Source organism: Triturus cristatus, chromosome 4_1, assembly GCF_964204655.1.
Source record: "Triturus cristatus chromosome 4_1, aTriCri1.1, whole genome shotgun sequence".
NCBI classification, from domain to species: Eukaryota; Metazoa; Chordata; class Amphibia; order Caudata; family Salamandridae; genus Triturus; species Triturus cristatus.
In genome coordinates, this window is record NC_140585.1 from 1,054,240,134 (window position 1) to 1,054,263,518 (window position 23,385).

Sequence of the window (23,385 nt, forward strand, 5' to 3'; positions counted from 1 at the left end):
ACACCCCGAGAGAGGAGATGCATCAAAATCCATGTTGCAAGTATCTGGACCAGAGCAGGTGTAGGGACTTTGAAATCCCTGAGTGTCAAGCAACAGGCGGCAAGAAAACAAGCCCTTGGAGATCACTTAGAAGAAGGCAGAGTCCAGCTCTCCTTCAGCAGAGTCTGAGAGCAGCAGGCAGCAGAGCAACAACAACAAACAGAAAAGTAGGCCTTCCACATCAGCAGTCCTTTGAGCAGCACAGCAGTTATTCTCACAGAGGCTAAGGTGTAGGTCCAGAAGTGTCTGATTTACTGGGATCAGACAAACAGTACTTATACCCAAATATGCCTTTAAAGTGGGGGAGGCTTCAAAGAATGGCTTTGAAGTGCACCAGTATCCCTTTCAGCCCAGTCCTGTCTGCCAGGCTATCAGTGGGGGGATAATCAGTCTTTTGTGTGGGGTCAGACCAGTACCCTTTAAAGTGTAAGTGTGTGTCCCTTATAGGCCTGGGCAGTGAACTCTGCTCCATTCGCAGAGTTAGCAGAGTTTTCTGCACTCTACGGAGCATGAGGAGGTTTGAAAAACTGGAGTAGAGTTTTTTCCTCACTTGCCAATGTTAAGTTGGTGAGCACGAGCGAGGAAAATCCAACGCTAGACTGCATCCCAGTGAGATTTCTCAATGTGGGCGGTCGCGGATGATTGCGACCGCTCGCTTTGAGAAAACATCCGTTCGCATTGAGGAAGCTACTGTTCGAGTAGAAAATCTACTCAAGCAGCAAAAAGAAACAGTTCCCTCTTGTTCTGCACACGGTGCTGTTCGTGCTGATTTTCCAGCACGGGACAAACACCCAATGCTAAAAATCCACACAAACAGCGCAACCTAATGCACTTTTTGGTCACGTTGCAGAGTTCTGCAACTCCGCCCAGGCCTAGCCCCTTTGTCCCTTCCTGTCTGGAAGGAACGCACAAGGTATAACTGTCACCTAGCCCAGACGTGTATTGGAGACAGGGAGCAGAGAAATGTCCACTTTCCAATAGTGACATTTCTAAAATAGTGATGTTAAATCCAACTTTTACCAGTAAAGAGGATTTATCATTACCATTCCAAAGATATGAAACATGATGCGACTATACCTTTCTAATCAGGAATTACAGCTTAAAGGTATTTTAAGGGATTCCCAATGTTAGCCTATGAGAGGAGCAGACCTCGCAGCAGTGAAAAACAAATGTAGCTGTTTGCCACTACCAGAACATGTAAAACATACAATTACATGTCCTCCCTTTTAGTTACACATCACCCTGCCCTCAGGGCTTCTTAGGGCCTACCTTAGAGTTGACATAGGTGTAATAAAATGGGAGTATAAGGGTTGGCAATTAGTTTTAAATGCCAAGTCTAAGTGGCAGTACACTGGGCACACAGGCCCTACAGTGGCAGGCCTGAGACATGATTAGGGGGCTACTTAGGTGGGTGGCACAAGGAGTTGTGCAGGCCAACTTGTAGCATTTCATTTTCAGGCCCTGGACACATGTAGTGCACTTGACTAGGGACTTATAACTAAATTAAATATGTCATTTGGGTCTGAACTAATGTTACAATGCTTTTGGAAGAGAGCAGATGCACTTTAGCACTGGTTAGCAGTGCGTACAATTCTTAATATATATCCAATAGAACTCCCGTATTCTACCGCTTAAATATTGCAGGAATCAAGTAACGAGAAAGTCCTCATGGCATATATAAATTCGGCAGTCTGCAAGCGACACAGTTCGATAGCTGCTTGATCTTCGTGTTTAGTTTTAGCCTTGCTGGGAGCGTTACTTGATTCCTGCAATATTTAAGCGGTAGAATACGGGAGTTCTATTGGATATATATTAAGAATTGTACGCACTGATGTCGTGCATATATGTTTACACTCTGGTCGGTCATTGCCATTTGACGTTCTAGTGAACACTCTAGTAACTTGTAGTGAGCCCTGACGAAGTTCCCAAGGCACAGGGGAACGAAACGCGTTGGCTGTGTGCCTGTCTTTTAAACAAGACGACGAATAAAGAAGAAACTTTTTCTACTACAGGTGTTGGTTCTTGCATTACTCGTGATAGAGTGCACCTTCCTTCTTTTGTGGACTGGTTGAATTATAAGTATCTTTAGACAGCGGATACTGGAAGTTGTGGCACTCATATACCTATACGGACGATACATGGAAATTAAGTGCTTGACCTAAGTCAGCTGTTTGTTCTTTGGTTGTTAGCCTTCAGAATCTAGCCTGCATCCCTTTTGCCTGACCGAGGATCTCCATTGGTTTCAAAGAGATTCCAAAAGCCTTCTTTGCGCTCAGCACCCATCCGCCCCTGTGCCTCGGTGGTGCAGTCTCAGTGCTCTATGGTGGCGCCTCCAGTGCTGATATTAACTCCCAGGGCCTGTGTCCCTGTGCCACAGGTACTTACCGGTAACTGGCGCATCTTTGAGGTGCCCCCAGCCTTCATAGGATAACATTTGGCCCGTGACCTCTGCACACGGCCTCTCCAGTGCCACTGGTGGTGCAGTACCGACCTTGGTCAGACCCTGGCCCAGTGTTGACTCAAACCCCCGGAGACTGAACTTGAGAAACGCATACTTACTTGTAAGTTACTTGTGTGTCTTTTTCCTATAGGATTGCATTGGTCTACCTGTATTCTACTAAGTGTGATCCTGCTTACAAAGTATCTCTTTCTGTATTGAAAAGCATTTCATGCACATGCAAAGTATTGTTGATGCTCTACAATACCTATTGCCAGTAATTGAAAGTATTGCATAAAAGTCTACTTGTCTGTAACTGAGTTCAACTTGGTTACTAGAAATAAAAGAGTAAAAGTTTAATAAGAAAAAAAAGTAATAAAAATAATATTTGTCGACATCCATTGGCCTGGAGTCAGCCATTGAGTGTGTGTAACTGTCTTGAATGAGTATGTGCACCAAATGCATTCAAACTACCCTCTGAAAAGCCTAACTGCTCTGCTCAGCTATGACTAAATTGAGAGGATGGTATTATCTACTTTAACCTTTGCCATACATTTGGGAGCTCACTGGACTCTGTGCACACTATACCTCTTTTTGGTATAGTATATACAAAGCCACCTTCCTACAATAAACAAAGGTAAATAGCTTAGAATCCACACTCAAAAGGGATAAAGGCAAATGCCCTGTAAACTATGAAACCTTGCGCGTGTAATGAATGTGCAAGCAGGAGTTGTTTATTTTAACTTATGATATTTTGGGTGTGATTTTCAGCTTGAGTTGTACATTATAGGCATTGAACCTGATCTCTTGAAGCAATGTTAATTAAGTGAGATGTATAATGACATTTTCAACATATGTATTTGAACATGAGTTTTCTTTTTTTCCACAGTATACAATGACCTCCTGATGAAGGACCTTTGGTCCAAAATATATTGAAGATTTTCTTATTTTGATGATAAACATTTTTGGCGTTTAAAAATAAACACTGCCAACTGATTGTGAGGGTGGACACTGCACCAGTCCTGGTACAGTGAATGATTGGCATAGCTGGTATAGCAAAATGTGTGAAAAGAATTAAAGAGAAAGTGAGGTATGCTAACAATGCTGACAGGAAATATGTAACAAGAGAGAAAAACAATAATTGAATATTGATAGGATGTACAGCAAAAATGAATTAGCTATGATGAAGTTCTTTTCATTCTGAGCACAACATTTTGATGCTATTTATGCTTATTTTTTATGATATGGTATGTATGGAGATATGTGAGGTATAAATAAGAAGGTGTGTTTTAGGACAGGATGGCTGTGTGCTATGTTGGGAGGTTTGATGGACTTACACTTTGTAATTAAATTTAGTGTATAGAATTTCTTTATGTTACAAATGTCTTAAGTGTAAAAAGTTTTGTTTTTTTGAGATAGTAATATTTTGCTTCAATAAACTAAGCTAATTTATTTAGTATATTAAGTTCTCTCTTTACGAATATTTTTATTTATAGAGTATTTGACTAACTATAGTTAACTGTTTAGCAAATTCTAGTAAGTAGGATTAGGTTTTTTTCCCTAGTTCAGGATTAATTCAATAAAAAAGGTGGTAGAGGCAGTATAGCACTATTTAGTTATCATACACATACTTCAACGACTTCTACCATGTCGAAGATACAGCCTTAACATACCCATGGACAACCATCATTTGCCAGATGCTATGCTATGCTATGCTGTTGAATTACATTCTCCAATGTCCTATTGGAATCCCAATGCCAGCAGAGGCCCATGTGAAAAGACTCAACTTTAATTGGGAGATTCACTTTGGCACAGGCATCATGAACATCACTGGCAGGTCAAGCTTGAATGATACACATGATTGTTAAAATGAAATCTACAAGCCCCAAAGTTCAGCTATATATTGACCGAGGAATTGCTTATGGTGTCAGACAGGACAAGGGACAATTTGCAACCTATGGTGTTTTCAGAGGTATTTTGCTGCATCACATATTAGCAAGCCTCTTGCCAGATATCTTCAGCTTATATCAGATTCTGTTTACATTGAACTTGAGGCACCTTCCAACAAAAAAATACAGAAGATTTCTTTTGAAGAAGGAAATAACATATTCTTATGTTGAAATGCATTAAGCAATGGAATGCAAATCATCCTTTTCATCTGACTATTTCCTAGCTTCCCCAGATGCATCGGTCCCCAGGCTGTAAATCATTTTCCGTTACAAAAAGAGAATCGCTACCAATGGTGCCTTCGTCCATTGCGCAAACATGGCTCATCATGAACCTTGACAGCTTTGAACCACAACTTTCAGGCAATTCCAAGTACTTGGATTCACCCTGGACACAACTTCTCCCCGAAGGAACCCATTAGCAATAAAATTAAGATGACCTAATTCCAGACCACTCCTAGGAAGAATATCTAATTGTACCTCCCAGAAATCAACTTTAGAACTGCTGTTCCTGCCTACATTTTCTCGCATCTGTATGGTAGCAATACCTTGTTCCGTCAATTTGCAGATTCCACACTGGTCCCCTTAATGGCTTCCTAAATACTGCAGCACATTTTATCCATGGTCAGAAAAAATATCCTATCACCTCCATCCATCTGGAACTTTACTGGCTCTCCTTACCAGTACATGCCATCTCCAAAACAAGCTGTATCATTTACAAAAGCCATCACAACCAGCACCTTTGATTAGCTGGATGACAAGCTTGTTATCTCTGGTGACTGCACTCCTGAAACCAGGGCACCATAAAACTGGATGCATACATGAGTACTAAAGAAAAAAACAAGGCAACAGGCCTTCTTCCTCAATGCACTCAGGGTCTGGAACAATATACCTGTACCCTTCAGGAACATCCAATCCTGCTCCAGTTCAGGAAAATGTTGACGATGCACCTCTTTAAAGAACACTTCATCACAATGCAGTAACAGTACACTTCTGCTCTCAGAACCCAGATACCTCAGCATTCACTCATTGAGTGGATGTTTGCTCTTCAGCCCTATTCACAACTGTGCTGCCTTTTGGCTATGTGTATGCTATACAAGTATCACAATCATACAAAGGAATGAAAGAAAAACACACACTTGTGATGGGTGCCATGTCTGTCTGCGGTAGGTCGTACTGTGTCCCAGCATGTCAGTTTTGAGCTAGACTTCAAGGATAGGATAGAAGAAGTGAGGAAACAGGAGTTTCTTTTACTAATAGAAGCTCTGCCTCAAATGCTGGTCATATTTACATAACGGGAAGGGTTAGCAGAATTGATGCAATTGCTTAGGATGCAGCAAGTCTAGCCAGACATATTGCATCCAGCCTTAATATGGTTAGTGTGATATTTCCTGGTGGGCAGGGCTTAGCATACTTTCATCTTTCAATGCTTATAAAGTTAGATTAAGGGCCATATCTTCACAGGAAAAAGTATCTGTGGGACACAACTAATTACATAGGATTCAGCAAGGCCAGTTCAACACATTGCGACCAGCCTCGATGTGGAAGGGGTAGTTAATTTTGTCCTAGCTGGCAGGGTTTAGAGTACTTCCATATTTAAATGCTCATAAATGCAGATTCTGGGTCACATATTTATAATGCTATAGGTCAGCAGGATGTGGCCCAGTAATCTGTGAGGTTAGGCCAGGACATAGCACCAAGCCTCAAATTGGTAATGGGTAGGCTAATTTTTCCCCACAATGCAACTATCTGTCCCCAGTCAGGAGTTCATGAATAAATAAGACAGACAACAGCTCCGCTGTCCCAGGGCAGACCTAAGCTGCAATATCCATTAGACTCATTGAACACATTCTGCTGGCTGGTGTCGGCAATCAGAGGGGTTAAACAAGGAGTTGTCCAGGACAGGAAATGACACCTATTTGCTAATATTATTTAGCCTCAAAGGCCTCTGGCTAAATGTGAGAGCAGAGTTAAAGGGGGGGAGGAGTAGAGTAGAGGCAGGGTTTGAATGGAACAGGAAACCGATCAACAGAACTCAGATGGGAAGTTAAGTATTGGAGACATCTACAGTGTTATTCAATAGGCGTATAGATCAGGGAAGAGCTGGACTAAGATTGTACAAATTTAGAACTACCAAATTAGTGCTCCTAGCCAAAGAATTGGAAGCTGGGCAAGTCCACATTCACGACATTGTCTCCTTTTGACCCTGAAATCACCACTAATAATGAAAGTGGACGTTTTTCTGGGAGGAAATTTTAGAATGGTGGGATACTGTGTCTTTATGTAAGATAGACATAATGAGTCTCTGGCTTTCAAGAAAAGGTGTCAGCTCACATGGAGGGGTAAGAACAGTCAGGGCAGCAACCTACCAAGTGCTTCTTCTCACCCTTGCACGTGTTTAGTTTTAGCCTTGCTGGGATCCAATTCATGTCCCGACTAGGCCTTGCATACTGTGCCCTCCTGGCTTTGAGACCCTTCGAGAACTTTAGAAGAATTTAGACTGTGAACCCTTGCCTTCCTTTAGTCTAGCAGGAGTAGATGGTCTTACTCTTTTGAAGTTAGCATTTTTCTGCTCAGTTTGCCAGTCTTGATGACTCTTCCACTTACTTCCTCGTTCGTGGGATGTATTTATTCAGCAGCAGGCTGTATCCTTGCCTTTGATAAACAAATAAATGAAAAAAATGAAATGGTGCATGTCTGCTGCTTATGTTACCAAGACCCATTCTTGTCCTTTTGGTATCCTTTTACTTTATGAACAGCATCACTGCCTTGTGCATGTTGTCATATAGACTAATGGGTTTCTCTCAGAAAAACACCCCTTTTGGGTTTGGGGCACACAGCATCCTTCTGCCCTGTGGCTAACCTGGTTAGTTGTTATTTTAATTATTATTTGCATGTCTGTCTCGCAGATAACCTCAGCCATCACACAGCTAGTGCTGCGTCCCATCACACGATAACCGCACTTCGGTGATCATCATGTATGACATAAAGACTCTCATCCTCCCAACCACATTTCCCATACAGTGTAGCTTGCTATCCATGTAGGTAAGTGCCTAAATACCCCACACAGGGGTAGGAGACACAATAATCAAATCCTACATGACAATACAACATTCAACACAGAGAAGAAGCCATTCATACGTGGGAAGATTAATAAAGTTCTGGAGTGTTGTGTGGAAGATTGTGAGAGGAGTGCATCTCGGGCATATGTTGGGAGATCAGTTGAGGGTAAGAGTAGCTTGTCAGTCTTCTGTTTGTTCCTCTTATGGAGCATTGACTCCTTACAATATCTTTTGATTGGCTTGCACCTTTGCTTCCACTGCTTACTTTTCAAGTACTACTTTTTTCTTTTGTGTTATTAAGTACTCCATGAAAGTTTATGTGTTTTTGAGCTTTTTACTTCCCTCCCCCAGCACACTGTTTTGCTTTTTGTTGCCTGTGGGCTTCTTCCCCCATTGTGCTCCTCATGTGTTTCTTCTCATTACTTACCTGTGCCGTCCATGCTGTTTCCCCTACCCACACCATCTTTCTTCCCTCCTGTTGTTGCTTTACTCACCTTTGCCCTCTCTGTTGCTCTTCAGAGACCATGTATTGATTCCCGCACTACTCTGATTGCTTCTGAGGCCCTAGTTTCTTTTGTTTCTCCCTGCCTTCCCCTGTGTTGCTTCCAAATCCAGTGCTTCTTTGGTGTCCTCTAAGTCTTCCCTGTGTTGCTTCCACAGCCCCATTGTTTTCAGACATATTGGTTCTATTACCCCACATGCTTTTTTTTTTTTAAAGATGCTTTTGCATGTTTTTTTTTTCTTTTTAGTTTGCTGATCCAACTGGATCAGTAACTAAAAAGAAAAAAAAAGCACCCATGTCATTTTGTTCATGCTGATTCCATGCCAACAGTGAGTTGAATTGCAGTGTTCTGAGGGGAGCTAAATCGTGCTCCCCTATAATAGCTATTCCCTTTTGTCAGTTCATCTTGTAAATCAGATTCCTCAATATTTTCGGATACTGAACAAGTCTATTAGAAAAATACTAGTGACATTATTGCTTCTCCAGTCATCCACATTGGAGTCCCTGCTAGGGGTGTATAAATTGACTACATTCCTGTCCTTACTGGGGCAGAGAGGAGGGAATCAACACCGTATCAACATGGAACAGTCCGGCTACCCCCCATTGCAATCTGGAAATGCAAAGTTGCAGCTGCTTAATTCACACACTGATCTTTATGATTCTTGCTTCTTCTCAGGCAGCAGAGCTGAGGCAACCTAGTTTCTTCTGGGCACTTTCTGTCTACCTGTGTGTATTCCAATAGGTCTTACAAACAGCCGGTCCTTGTGCAGATCATCCTGCAGATCAGGCTGCCTCCTCCTAGCAGGTACAATCCAAATCCACTGAGGCCATATAGGCTTTCATTCTCTCCACAGTCCTAAGCAGGAGGGTGAATCTGCAGGTTTCCCCCAAATTTACTTCTGACTTGCACTCTTCTCTCTTTTACAGGGCTTGCAAGTCTCCTTGGTGTCATGACGAAGACAATAAATTCAGAAGTGGCCGAGGACCACAGTACTTATATCTCTGATGGTTTAGCTAGGATGCCAGAATCAACCAGAAGGTGTGTAATACTTCAAAATACATGGGCTCCTCCAATCCAAGAAATTCTTTGCTGATGACCAGATTTTTGCAGGCTTCAGAGTGGAGTACCCAGTCAAAATAAGTTTGACAGATGTAGGCGTTATGTGTATTGAACTCACTCTCAGGTCTGTATCCACTCCTGTTACCAAAGAGGAGGACCAAAACAAAGGAAATTGACAAGTTTGACTCATGGCAAGGATATCTACCCTGAACAAAGAAATGTACTGAACCTCTCCCAGCTCAGCAGGTACACCAGATTCAAGGAAGAACACTGGAAAATGTGGTTGAAGCTGGAATACTCAAATTGGATATAGTTGGACTACAGGAAGGATATCACCATTTTCCGTAGCACATACACAGGGTCCTAATAGATCCTAACATTCACCAATCCACCACCTCCACACACATACAAACATCTTGCATTCATGACTCAGACAAGAAAAATTGAAAACAACTAAACCCTGTTACGGTGATTGGACACACTTTTTTGGGGGGGAGGGAGTGCTAGCTGGCAGTTTCTCACAGGAAGATTTTATATAATCACACAGCCACCACCTACAGTGACTTCATAACCTATGCTGAGGGGGTACTAGTCTTTCTTAGTCATTGATTGAGGTCCACTTTAGTTATTTCACTGACATCAGAGCCCACCTCTAATTTCTACTAAAAGCAAAGCAGCATGAGACATTTTCAGTGGTGTTGCATGATTGTGGAGTTCCATGGAGAAAAAGCATATATATATATATATATATATATATATATATATATATATATATATAGATATATATTCACTTAAAAAACCATAGGTTTCACACACGTTATAGTTAGGAATTAGCATTTAAAAAACCTTGCAAATTCACTGAAAAAAACATAGGTTTCACACATGTTATAGTTAGCTGGACATTTCACTCGTAAAAAAACATTGAAATTCCCCCGTTATAGTTAGTTCAGCTAACTATAACTCGCGCCACCGCAATCCACTGCTGATGACGTCACATATACATCACTGTATTCACTAAGATACTGTTAATAAGTCAGTTATACAATTAATTTTACCAAAAAAAACATCCATTTAAACACTTATTTACCCATTTATTCTTCCATTAACCTTTAGATATACATATATAAATTTTTTTTTTTTTTCAGAAAGACACATATTCACTGGATGATGTCATCAGTGATGTCATCAGTGATGTCATTTGAGATGTCATCAGTGATGTCATGAGTGATGTCACTGACCATGTCATGAGTGATGTAATATGTGACGTCATCAGCAGTGGATTGCGGTCGCGCGAGTTATAGTTAGCTGAACTAACTATAACGGGGGAATTTCAATGGTTTTTTACGAGTGAAATGTCCAGCTAACTATAACATGTGTGAAACCTATGTTTTTTTCAGTGAATTTGCAAGGTTTTTTAAATGCTAATTCCTAACTATAACGTGTGTGAAACCTATGGTTTTTTAAGTGAATTTGCAAGGTTTTTTAAATGCTAATTTATGTATGTATTATTATATTTTTTATATATTTACTTTACAATAAACTACCTATGTATATAGTTATAGATTGACTGTATCCTGTAATATGGAATGGCTCAGCTCTTTTTTTTTTAATTTGGATAAAGTTGAACATCATAGTTAATATCTTCTATAAACTTATAAACAGTTTAAAATGTTTTTTTTTTGTTTAAGGGTTTTTCATTGTGCGCGCACCGTAGAGGCTCTCAGAAGTGGAGAAATCATTGTTGGATAAATAGATATATATGTAGGATTATGAACAGGAAGCCCATGCTGCTATGGATAGATTTAAAATGAGAGGGTATTCGGACACTGTTTTGAAACAGGCCCAAGAAAGACACGGAAAAGTTTCACTTATCACTCTACTCAAAGATAAGATTATTGAAGAGAAAACAGATAAAGAGTTTAGACTTATTTCAACCTTCTCTAATGATGTTGGTGCTATGACCAAGATTATGCAGCACAATTGGCATATCTTAAAAACTGATTCCGTGATAAGAAAGACAATGCAAGAATTTCCTAAGATAACATATAGAAAAAGTCACTCAATAAAAGACACCATAGTACAGAGCCATCTACTATTGGCCTCCTTTAGTCCTAGGATCAATGAGATTACAGAATTCTTTCCATGCACACAATGTAAAGCATGTAAAAACAGCAGCAAGACACTCTCATATGTAGTACTGGGATGTAAAAGATTAAGGAACATCACCAATTTCATGACATGCAACACACCATTCGGTGTTTCTTGCTTACAATGTCTTTGCCATCTAATGTATATAGGCAGTCGGATACATCCAACAAAGAGTTGGATTTTGGAACATGCGCCGACAATTGAGAGAAATGATCAAACCTACCCTGTTGCAAGACATTTTGCCACTCACCATAAAAGCAATAGTAATCTCTGTTTTTTTATAGGTCATATCCCACCAAATGAGAGAAGTGGTGATAGGATTAAAAAATTAAGACGGTTGGAGTCCCGATTCATTGTGGATCTGCAAACTAAGATCCCATTCGCTTTCAACACTGAGGAAGAATTAGCCATACACTTAGGTTAAAATATAGAACATAAGAACGATAAACATTTCAGGCACATTACCCGGTATGGAAGTATTGATCTATAGAAGTGTGATTCTTTGATTTCTTATTTCTCTGCATCATTGAATTTTTTTTTGATTAAGCAGTCCAATATTTTGAAGTCATATTACAGGCTCATGTGGAGCCCTAAATGATTTGTCTTTTAGGGGCAATATTTCACTGGCTACAACAATTGCATAGAAAAATATAAGGCTCATTCAGACCAAGATATCAGATGTTTTCTATACAAAACATCAATTATCCATTGATGAATTAGTCTCCTTTAACACTGGCTCATAAAGAGCATAATATTGTAATGTTATTTTACCTATGTGTATTATGATTTTTTGTATAAAATTAAAAAACAGCTACTGATGCACCATTGACGGAGAAGATATCTGTTTTAGGATGGCGCTCATGAAGTGTAATGTGATTTTCACGTTTATCGGATGTCTGTATTTATGATTTGTTAGAGGACATGAAAATGTCACAAATAATTGCATTTTCCAAAATGGCGCGTTAGAACGGTAAAGTGGTATGTGATTTTAAATAATGTCCCCTTTCTATCCAATGAATCTTCCGATTACACAGGAAGTTGTAACAGTTTTGCATATTGAAATACACGGAAATGATGCAAAAGTCTTGAATGTTAATGAAGGCCCAAGCCGAAACGCGTCCATTGTACTGGTAACTTGCATGATTAAACCGGGTTACTTTCCTCCCTCGAGAATGCTGCCTCTTATTTTGAAGAATTTTTAGCTATATATATTCCATGGTCCAAACACCAAGTCAAGGCAAGCACCCTCTCTGGAATGCTTTGCGTTTCTGGTGGACTGGAAGTGATAATGTATATATATATATATATATATATATATATATATATATATATATATATATATATATATATATATATATATATATATATATATATTATCTACTAGTTATAGTTACAACCTAGTTTCCATAGGAAATCTCAAAATTCTATTTTGAATAACTTTGGCGCCGGTTGACGAATCCTCGCGAAATTTTCAAAACTAATGGGGCGCTCTGCTCAGCTCCAACCCTGAAAGTCTCGGGGTGATTCGTCAAGCGGGGGCCGAGAAAAAGGAGGGGTCTCAAAACACGTTTTCCCCATGCATTTTTCCATAGGACCTTTAGTCGAAGGTACAGCCCGAACGGCTGAACAGAATTACGTGAAATTTGGCAGAGAGGTAGCCATAAGGTCAAGGAAGTGCCTTTTGAAGGTCTTGTGTAAATCTGTTCAGTATTTCCTGAGAAAATAGCATTTAAAACCATATCAATATCTATACGTGGGCACGTGCGCGCACTGTGCGTGCACCCTGACGTGCGCGAGCGCAATTCTGATTGGTTGTTAGATGTCGGTACACATTCGAATCGGTCGAAACCAGGAAGTGTCGGCCGCCATTTTGTCTCTCGCAGTCTGAGGGGGTGAAAAATAAAGGTGGAGAACGTGAAAAGGGGGCAGGGTGGACAGTTCCTGACCCCCTAGCCTTTGTCAGGGGGTCAGAGAAGGACCCCCAAGGGTGAAAAAAACATTTTTATTATTTTTAAAATTTCGCGGGGTGCGCGCACGGTGCACGCACGGTGCGCGCACGTCGCTTGGTGGGTGCTCGGTGCGCGAAGCGCACCGAGCGCCCACAATGCGCGCACGGTGTGCGAGCGAGTTATAGTTATCTGAACTAACTATAACGGGGGAATTTCATTGGTTTTTTACGAGGGAAATGTCCACCTAACTATAACCTGTGTGAAACCTATGGTTTTTTAAGTGAATTTGCAAGGTTTTTTAAATGCTAATTCCTAACTATAACGTGTGTGAAACCTATGGTTTTTTAAGTGAATATATATATATATATATATATATATATATATTCACTGAAAAAACCATAGGTTTCACACATGTTATAGTTAGCTGGACATTTTACTGATAAAAAACCAATGAAATTCCCCCGTTATAGTTACTGTAGGCAACTATAACTAACGCGACCGTAATCCTCTGCTGATGCTAATACTGTATTTAGACACTTATTTGCCCATGTCTTCTTCCATTAAATTTTAGCTATACATATATTACAAATATTTTTTTTTCATAAAGACACATATGTCATCAGCAGAGGATTACGGTCGCGTGAGTTATAGTTGCCTACAGTAACTATAACGGGGGAATTTCATTGGTTTTTTATCAGTAAAATGTCCAGCTAACTATAACATGTGTGAAACCTATGGTTTTTTCAGTGAATTTGCAAGGTTTTTTAAATGCTAATTCCTAACTATAACGTGTGTGAAACCTATGGTTTTTTCAGTGAATTTGTACGGTTTTTTAAATGCTAAGTTACTTTACGCCATTTGTGGCGTGCGCGCCCACTTAACGCAGTTCGTTCCGTGCGCGCACGGTGCGCTTCGTGCACCGTGCGCGCACAGTGAGCACGCGGTGCGCTTCGCGCACCGCGTGCCCACGTTATGCTAGATGGGCCATGAACGCACGATGCGCTTCGCGCACCATGCGCACATGGAGGACATATGATGAGCATCGTTGTGACAGGTAAAATATATGTTTTGTTTTGCTGTAATAAGCCATGCACAAATGGTGCCATTCGGGCACCATTTGCACACGGGGTGGGGAGAATGTGGATATATATATTTTTTTTTATTATTTATTACCGTACGCGTACGGTAAGCGTAATCGGCGAAATTTTCGAAAAAATTAAAATTGCCTTTTTTCACTTGGGGGGTCGTTGGGGACTCCCTCGACATGGCTAGGTGCTTGGGAGCTGTCTAAACAGCCCCTTTACATGTTTTTGCACTTTGTTTTTCAACCCCCTGTCAGAGTGCGAGAGAGAAAATGGCGGCCGCCGCTTCCTGGTTTCGACCGATTCGAATGTTTACTAAGATCTAACGGCCAATCAGAATCGCGCTCGCGCACGTCACCGTACGCGTACGGTAAGCGCACCGTAAGCGCACCGTAAGCTGGCTCAGATATATATATTGATTTAAAGGCTATTTTCTCAGAATCTACTGAACAGATTTACACCAAACCTACAAAAGGCACTTCCTTGACCTGAGGACTACCTCTCTGCCAAATTTCATTAAATTCTGTTCAGCCGTTCGGGCTGTAGCTCTGTCTAAAGGTCCTATGGAAAAATGCATGGGAAAAACGCGTTTTGGGACCCCCCTTTTATCTCAGCCCCCGCTTGACGAATCCCCCCGAGACTTTCAGGGTAGGAGCGGAGCTCAACGCCCCACCTATTTTGAAAATTTTGCGAGGATTCGTCGACCGGCGCCAAAGTTATTCAAAATAGAATGTTGCGGATTTCCTATGGTAAGAGGGTCCTAACTATAACTATCTACTGGCGACCGCCAGTAGATAATATATATATATATATATATATATTTATATTACACCAATATTGCCCGCAATATTGCCCTCATTCTGACCACAAGTCCCAGACTGCATTCACGGCACTACGTCACTAATTAATCCTACTAAGGATATTTAAATGAGCAGGGTGTGAGAGTCATCTGCGGAGAGCATGCTGAGACTCCATGATTAAGAGGCAGATGCCTTGAAACGCGTCGGAGCAAAATGTAACAGAAACGCTGCAGCTTGTTTTCCTTTTAAATAAATCTGATGCTTCTGAAGTTGAGTGCGCTTCCGTTGCTGTGGGCATCTTTGGTTTGACATATTCACACGGCAGCCCTGCCGTGGGAAGCTGCACCATCCTTAAACTACAAGGAGGCTACGAGGTGGAACTTTGCTAGAACTCGTGTTACAGCACTTCAGAAGCGGAGAAATCAAACTCGCTCAGCACTATGGCCTACTACAGGATAACAAGGGATTTAATTTCATGCACGAAGCAGAGCCCACTGGAGGGTGTAAAAGGACTCTCATTCTGACCACAAGTCCCAGACTGCATTCACGGCACTACGTCACTAATTAATCCTACTAAGGATATTTAAATGAGCAGGGTGTGAGAGTCATCTGCGGAGAGCATGCTGAGACTCCATGATTAAGAGGCAGATGCCTTGAAACGCGTCGGAGCAAAATGTAACAGAAACGCTGCAGCTTGTTTTCCTTTTAAATAAATCTGATGCTTCTGAAGTTGAGTGCGCTTCCGTTGCTGTGGGCATCTTTGGTTTGACATATTCACACGGCAGCCCTGCCGTGGGAAGCTGCACCATCCTTAAACTACAAGGAGGCTACGAGGTGGAACTTTGCTAGAACTCGTGTTACAGCACTTCAGAAGCGGAGAAAACAAACTCGCTCAGCACTATGGCCTACTACAGGATAACAAGGGATTTAATTTCATGCACGAAGCAGAGCCCACTGGAGGGTGTAAAAGGACTCTCATTCTGACCACAAGTCCCAGACTGCATTCACGGCACTACGTCACTAATTAATCCTACTAAGGATATTTAAATGAGCAGGGTGTGAGAGTCATCTGCGGAGAGCATGCTGAGACTCCATGATTAAGAGGCAGATGCCTTGAAACGCGTCGGAGCAAAATGTAACAGAAACGCTGCAGCTTGTTTTCCTTTTAAATAAATCTGATGCTTCTGAAGTTGAGTGCGCTTCCGTTGCTGTGGGCATCTTTGGTTTGACATATTCACACGGCAGCCCTGCCGTGGGAAGCTGCACCATCCTTAAACTACAAGGAGGCTACGAGGTGGAACTTTGCTAGAACTCGTGTTACAGCACTTCAGAAGCGGAGAAATCAAACTCGCTCAGCACTATGGCCTACTACAGGATAACAAGGGATTTAATTTCATGCACGAAGCAGAGCCCACTGGAGGGTGTAAAAGGACTCTCATTCTGACCACAAGTCCCAGACTGCATTCACGGCACTACGTCACTAATTAATCCTACTAAGGATATTTAAATGAGCAGGGTGTGAGAGTCATCTGCGGAGAGCATGCTGAGACTCCATGATTAAGAGGCAGATGCCTTGAAACGCGTCGGAGCAAAATGTAACAGAAACGCTGCAGCTTGTTTTCCTTTTAAATAAATCTGATGCTTCTGAAGTTGAGTGCGCTTCCGTTGCTGTGGGCATCTTTGGTTTGACATATTCACACGGCAGCCCTGCCGTGGGAAGCTGCACCATCCTTAAACTACAAGGAGGCTACGAGGTGGAACTTTGCTAGAACTCGTGTTACAGCACTTCAGAAGCGGAGAAATCAAACTCGCTCAGCACTATGGCCTACTACAGGATAACAAGGGATTTAATTTCATGCACGAAGCAGAGCCCACTGGAGGGTGTAAAAGGACTCTCATTCTGACCACAAGTCCCAGACTGCATTCACGGCACTACGTCACTAATTAATCCTACTAAGGATATTTAAATGAGCAGGGTGTGAGAGTCATCTGCGGAGAGCATGCTGAGACTCCATGATTAAGAGGCAGATGCCTTGAAACGCGTCGGAGCAAAATGTAACAGAAACGCTGCAGCTTGTTTTCCTTTTAAATAAATCTGATGCTTCTGAAGTTGAGTGCGCTTCCGTTGCTGTGGGCATCTTTGGTTTGACATATTCACACGGCAGCCCTGCCGTGGGAAGCTGCACCATCCTTAAACTACAAGGAGGCTACGAGGTGGAACTTTGCTAGAACTCGTGTTACAGCACTTCAGAAGCGGAGAAATCAAACTCGCTCAGCACTATGGCCTACTACAGGATAACAAGGGATTTAATTTCATGCACGAAGCAGAGCCCACTGGAGGGTGTAAAAGGACTCTCATTCTGACCACAAGTCCCAGACTGCATTCACGGCACTACGTCACTAATTAATCCTACTAAGGATATTTAAATGAGCAGGGTGTGAGAGTCATCTGCGGAGAGCATGCTGAGACTCCATGATTAAGAGGCAGATGCCTTGAAACGCGTCGGAGCAAAATGTAACAGAAACGCTGCAGCTTGTTTTCCTTTTAAATAAATCTGATGCTTCTGAAGTTGAGTGCGCTTCCGTTGCTGTGGGCATCTTTGGTTTGACATATTCACACGGCAGCCCTGCCGTGGGAAGCTGCACCATCCTTAAACTACAAGGAGGCTACGAGGTGGAACTTTGCTAGAACTCGTGTTACAGCACTTCAGAAGCGGAGAAATCAAACTCGCTCAGCACTATGGCCTACTACAGGATAACAAGGGATTTAATTTCATGCACGAAGCAGAGCCCACTGGAGGGTGTAAAAGGACTCTCATTCTGACCACAAGTCCCAGACTGCATTCACGGCACTACGTCACTAATTAATCCTACTAAGGATATTTAAATGAGCAGGGTGTGAGAGTCATCTGCGGAGAGCATGCTGAGACTCCATGATTAAGAGGCAGATGCCTTGAAACGCGTCGGAGCAAAATGTAACAGAAACGCTGCAGCTTGTTTTCCTTTTAAATAAATCTGATGCTTCTGAAGTTGAGTGCGCTTCCGTTGCTGTGGGCATCTTTGGTTTGACATATTCACACGGCAGCCCTGCCGTGGGAAGCTGCACCATCCTTAAACTACAAGGAGGCTACGAGGTGGAACTTTGCTAGAACTCGTGTTACAGCACTTCAGAAGCGGAGAAATCAAACTCGCTCAGCACTATGGCCTACTACAGGATAACAAGGGATTTAATTTCATGCACGAAGCAGAGCCCACTGGAGGGTGTAAAAGGACTCTCATTCTGACCACAAGTCCCAGACTGCATTCACGGCACTACGTCACTAATTAATCCTACTAAGGATATTTAAATGAGCAGGGTGTGAGAGTCATCTGCGGAGAGCATGCTGAGACTCCATGATTAAGAGGCAGATGCCTTGAAACGCGTCGGAGCAAAATGTAACAGAAACGCTGCAGCTTGTTTTCCTTTTAAATAAATCTGATGCTTCTGAAGTTGAGTGCGCTTCCGTTGCTGTGGGCATCTTTGGTTTGACATATTCACACGGCAGCCCTGCCGTGGGAAGCTGCACCATCCTTAAACTACAAGGAGGCTACGAGGTGGAACTTTGCTAGAACTCGTGTTACAGCACTTCAGAAGCGGAGAAATCAAACTCGCTCAGCACTATGGCCTACTACAGGATAACAAGGGATTTAATTTCATGCACGAAGCAGAGCCCACTGGAGGGTGTAAAAGGACTCTCATTCTGACCACAAGTCCCAGACTGCATTCACGGCACTACGTCACTAATTAATCCTACTAAGGATATTTAAATGAGCAGGGTGTGAGAGTCATCTGCGGAGAGCATGCTGAGACTCCATGATTAAGAGGCAGATGCCTTGAAACGCGTCGGAGCAAAATGTAACAGAAACGCTGCAGCTTGTTTTCCTTTTAAATAAATCTGATGCTTCTGAAGTTGAGTGCGCTTCCGTTGCTGTGGGCATCTTTGGTTTGACATATATATTTATATATATATATATATATATATAATATATATATATATATATATATATATATATATATATATATATATATATATATATATTTATATATATATATACACACAAATATCTAGGACGACTCTTCTTATAAGGGTCTCTTGACTGTAAACAAAAAAGAAATAGAGAGGTACTTGAGATGTCTTTGGAACCACAGGGCTACGTTCAAGACGGAAGATCTTTTTTTTTTCTAGGGACATATTATTCTTTTTCAGGTTGCTGAAATGAACAACGATATTTTCTATGACAGATAAACCTCTGGGTCCGAACAGATAGACCAGTGCCCCAAGCACATTGAAGCCTCACAGAGGGTGACTTCTTGGCCGAGTAAATCCTGTGAAGCATTGACTGTTCTCAAAATCACATAATTCCAAAATTACTCAGCTAAAAATATTGTACATTATTTTGAATGAATACGACATAACTATATTAGAAATATTAATCACCGTGTTAATTTATCTGATCAAACCCTTATATTCAGGTCTAAGGTTGCAGAATAATATTCATTTATGGAAGCAGATAAAATGCAGTATAAGGAAAAACCCAGAGGTTGGCAATTTTCATAAAAATCATGCGCGGAAGAAAATCAAAGAAGCAGAAGATTTGGCTGTCTTCGAATTGTAGCTTTATTCGTTGTGACATTTTATCATCTGATCAGAACTGTCCCTCCTGGCCACGCCGTGTTACTCTTATGTCCACACACTTTTAAGACAAGCAGTGTCAGCCCTTGGCTCGCTGAACATGAGATGCTGAGAGTCTGTTCTTCTGCCAATACAAACTCACTTGCCAAATGCCCCTCATACAGGAGCATGCCAGTATTCTCCAATGACCCGCTGTTCAGCTGTGGTATGCATTAATTACATTGTTTTAGGTCTAGACTTTGAGATAGCTATTACTACCTCGCGAGACTATTTTTTTTCTAAGAAAGATCATACATCATTTATATACATAGAGTGGCTTTTGGGTATCAAGCATTATCCATTGGTTTGTTTAATTGTCATTCACATTTTGCTTCCACCTATCACAGCATACAGCATGGGGCAGTGGGTCAGCCTACTGCAGTCACTGGCTCCATTCCCCTTGAAGTACTGCTGAAATTGCGAGCACATTGCTAATATTTACCTCAAAATAGTTCCTTTCTGCTCAGTGACAAAGCGGGTACAAAGAGTGTTTTTTATTTCATTTTTATAATATCCATAAATACTGGCTATTTTTTGTCTGCACGTGGATGCCCAGTTAGATAGTGATTTACTTTCCATCATGTTGTTGTTGTAATGGGGCATTACAACATTGCAGCTCCTTGTGATCTGTGTGCTTGGCTAGGTAGTGATTTATTCCTCTCTCCTTCTTAAATAATAATAAAATGAACTCACATCTGAAAGGTTTGTTATTTTAAAATCATCTCTAGTAAAACAGTCACATCATAACAGTTTTTATAGCTAGCATATAGCAGCTACCTTTGAGCGGTACAATATATCGTTATTTTTGCGCCTTATGCTTGCAATAAAACAATAACCATTGCAGCAGTTTGCCACGGCCAGGCATTTTGGTTCTATGGGGGAAGTGGGGACCCATAGAAAACGGCAAATATAATTGAGTTAGATAAATGGGGAGAACTGATAGAAGTTCCCTATATATTCCACTCTATTAAACATCTATAACTCAACATGTCCATGGATGAAAATATCTCATCTTTTTCTCTCAGGTCAGTATAGGTTCAATAGGAGTGAATACGCCCTGTTCAATGTTCGAAATTTTATGAAATTACCATAAATCGTATTTCCCGAATTTTCAAAAATGTGCCAAAAATATTTGTGTACCAGAACATTGAGTCGGATAGAGATATTAAACCAGTCTTCTGTTGCTATCTCGTGTAACTTTAATACTTGAGGTATTTTCACATGTGATTTGACTAAGTGCCTTTTGCAAAAACGTGTAATTTCCCGTCATATTCGAGAAGCTTCTGAATTTATTGTGGGAAAAAAATCACAATTGCGACAACCCCTAAGGCTAGCCCCATGGCAGGTTTCATTTTAATCACATAGAATAAATGCAATGCATATCAAATTAATTCACATTAAACTAGTTAAATAATAGATAGTCACCCTGGCAGTCTGGCTTGCATCCGATACTACTGCACCCACCGTTGATTCCCCTGATGTGCAACCGAAGCAATAAAAGATTTCGGGGCATATCATCAAGGGCAATATCGCCGCTTTAGTGGCACTTTTTGCCACTAAAGCAGCGATATTTTTATCGCCCTATCAGCAAGCTGTCGCTAACAGTTTTCTGACAATAGCGCCCTTTTTTTGCCACTTTGCCTGTCAGCGATATTTATCGCTAATGACATGCAAAGTAGGCATTCCCCACTAAAATGTAGTGAATAATGCCGCTAACACACCATCGCTCTATTATCAATGCGGAGCCATATCCGCGAAGCGATGAATAAAGGTGCGCTAAGCACCGTTCATCGCAACTATTTTCGCCTGTAAAATTGTTTACTTAACCACCCTTAACATGGAGGTGGATTGTTAAGTTGAGTCCACGCATGCCCATTAGCAAGCTTCTCAGTATCGCACTCGCATTATCGCAGGATTTCTCCTGCTAATCCCCGCTATCGCTGGATTTCACATCGCATTTTAGCAAAGCGTTGATAATATGCCGCTAAGAGTGCGATGTGATCCTGCGATAGACGGCGATAAAATAAAACGAGCCAAGCGCGTTTTTCGATATTTATTGCATTTGCTTGCTATAATGGCCCCTCGTTACATGGGATCTTGTAAATCTGCACCTTAAGGTGTATGAATGTTTATAACATATTTAATTATCAAAGTTGTGAAAACAACACCGGTTGGTCAAAAATGAGGAAATATACAACAATAAAAATTTTGTTCGAGGCATTTAAATACTCATTTTTATTTATTGAAAATGATCAATCTTAATGGTAACTTAATCTCAACAATAGCACAGTAAACTCATTACAGTGTGCTTATTTTGTCAAATGCTTTAATTTTGTTAAGGCAAACTCAACAGGATGATGGACTGAGTGCGAAATCTTTTCAAACACTCACCCCCAGTCAAGAAATGTTGGTGGAATCCATAGTTCTTTTGTTCACCATGCCACCCCAGTTTGGACCCAGCCATATGCAAGTAAATCTTGGACCTGACTCTGCTCCCCATGGGAACAGTACTCCTCGGACCAGACACAAGCATCCTGGACTGGTTTCAGGGTATCCGCCCTCATCAGCCAGGCTAGTTTGAATCCAGTGGCACAGCGAGCAAGGGACCCACATCTGGGCATACCCTTGGCCACTTAGGGAAAATAAATGCTGCACAAACAAATGATGTACGAAATGCTGAAGAAATCAAACCGTCACCCCCAGTCAAAAGGTTTTTACCTTAGAAACGTGTCTTTTTTTAAATGATTTTTGGTTTTTGTAAAACACATTCATAAAAAGTTTCTTGTAGGGCTAGAGGCATTGCACAGGCTTGGGCCACCAACGACGTTGATGTGGGCTTCCTATCACAGACATTGAGAGATAATGGCTAAACCTTTATTTGAGAGCTCAAAGAATCACATCTCTTACTTGGTGGTAGGCAGGGTTAGATCTGGGTCTTCAGCCTTTGACTGGCCGTGGGGGAATCTCAACTCCTCCAGCCTTTCCAAAGTCAGACAGTGTTGCAAAGTAACCCCTTTATGAGTGTTCACCCCCAGTTTTTCATGATTTGGGACTCAGCTGCTGATAATTTTAAACTCTAACACTGGGACACGTCTATCCAGGCCGCAGTGTATGTCTTCTAACTCCTAAAACAAAGTCGAAAATGGATTAAAACCCCATTTGAATATTTAATATTACTGGAAGGCATGTAAAATTAAGGGGCATATTTACAAGCCTGTATGGCCATCACAATGTCACTTTCAGTGACGTTGTGATGGCGATAGGAATGTATGACGTTACATCACATACATTCACAACGTTGTATTTTACATAGCGTTCGTTACAACGCAAGTCGTTACAACGACTTGCGCTGGAGGGCGCTGGACTTAGGAATAGTATGATTTACTATTCCAACTCCAGCCTGCGTAACAGTAGGGAAGGTGTTGGAATAGTAAATCATACTATTCCCTAGTTTAGAGCGCCATCCAGCGCAAGTCGTTGTAACAACTTGCGTTGTAATGACCACGATGTTAACATACCGCGGTGTAACGACCGCGTTGTAAAGGTCGTTCTCCGGCGATAGGGGCCTCTCCTTATTTACAAGGCAGCATTAAGCCACTTAAAATGGCTTAAGGCTGCCTTGTAAAAAAGGCCTCCTTTTCACTATGC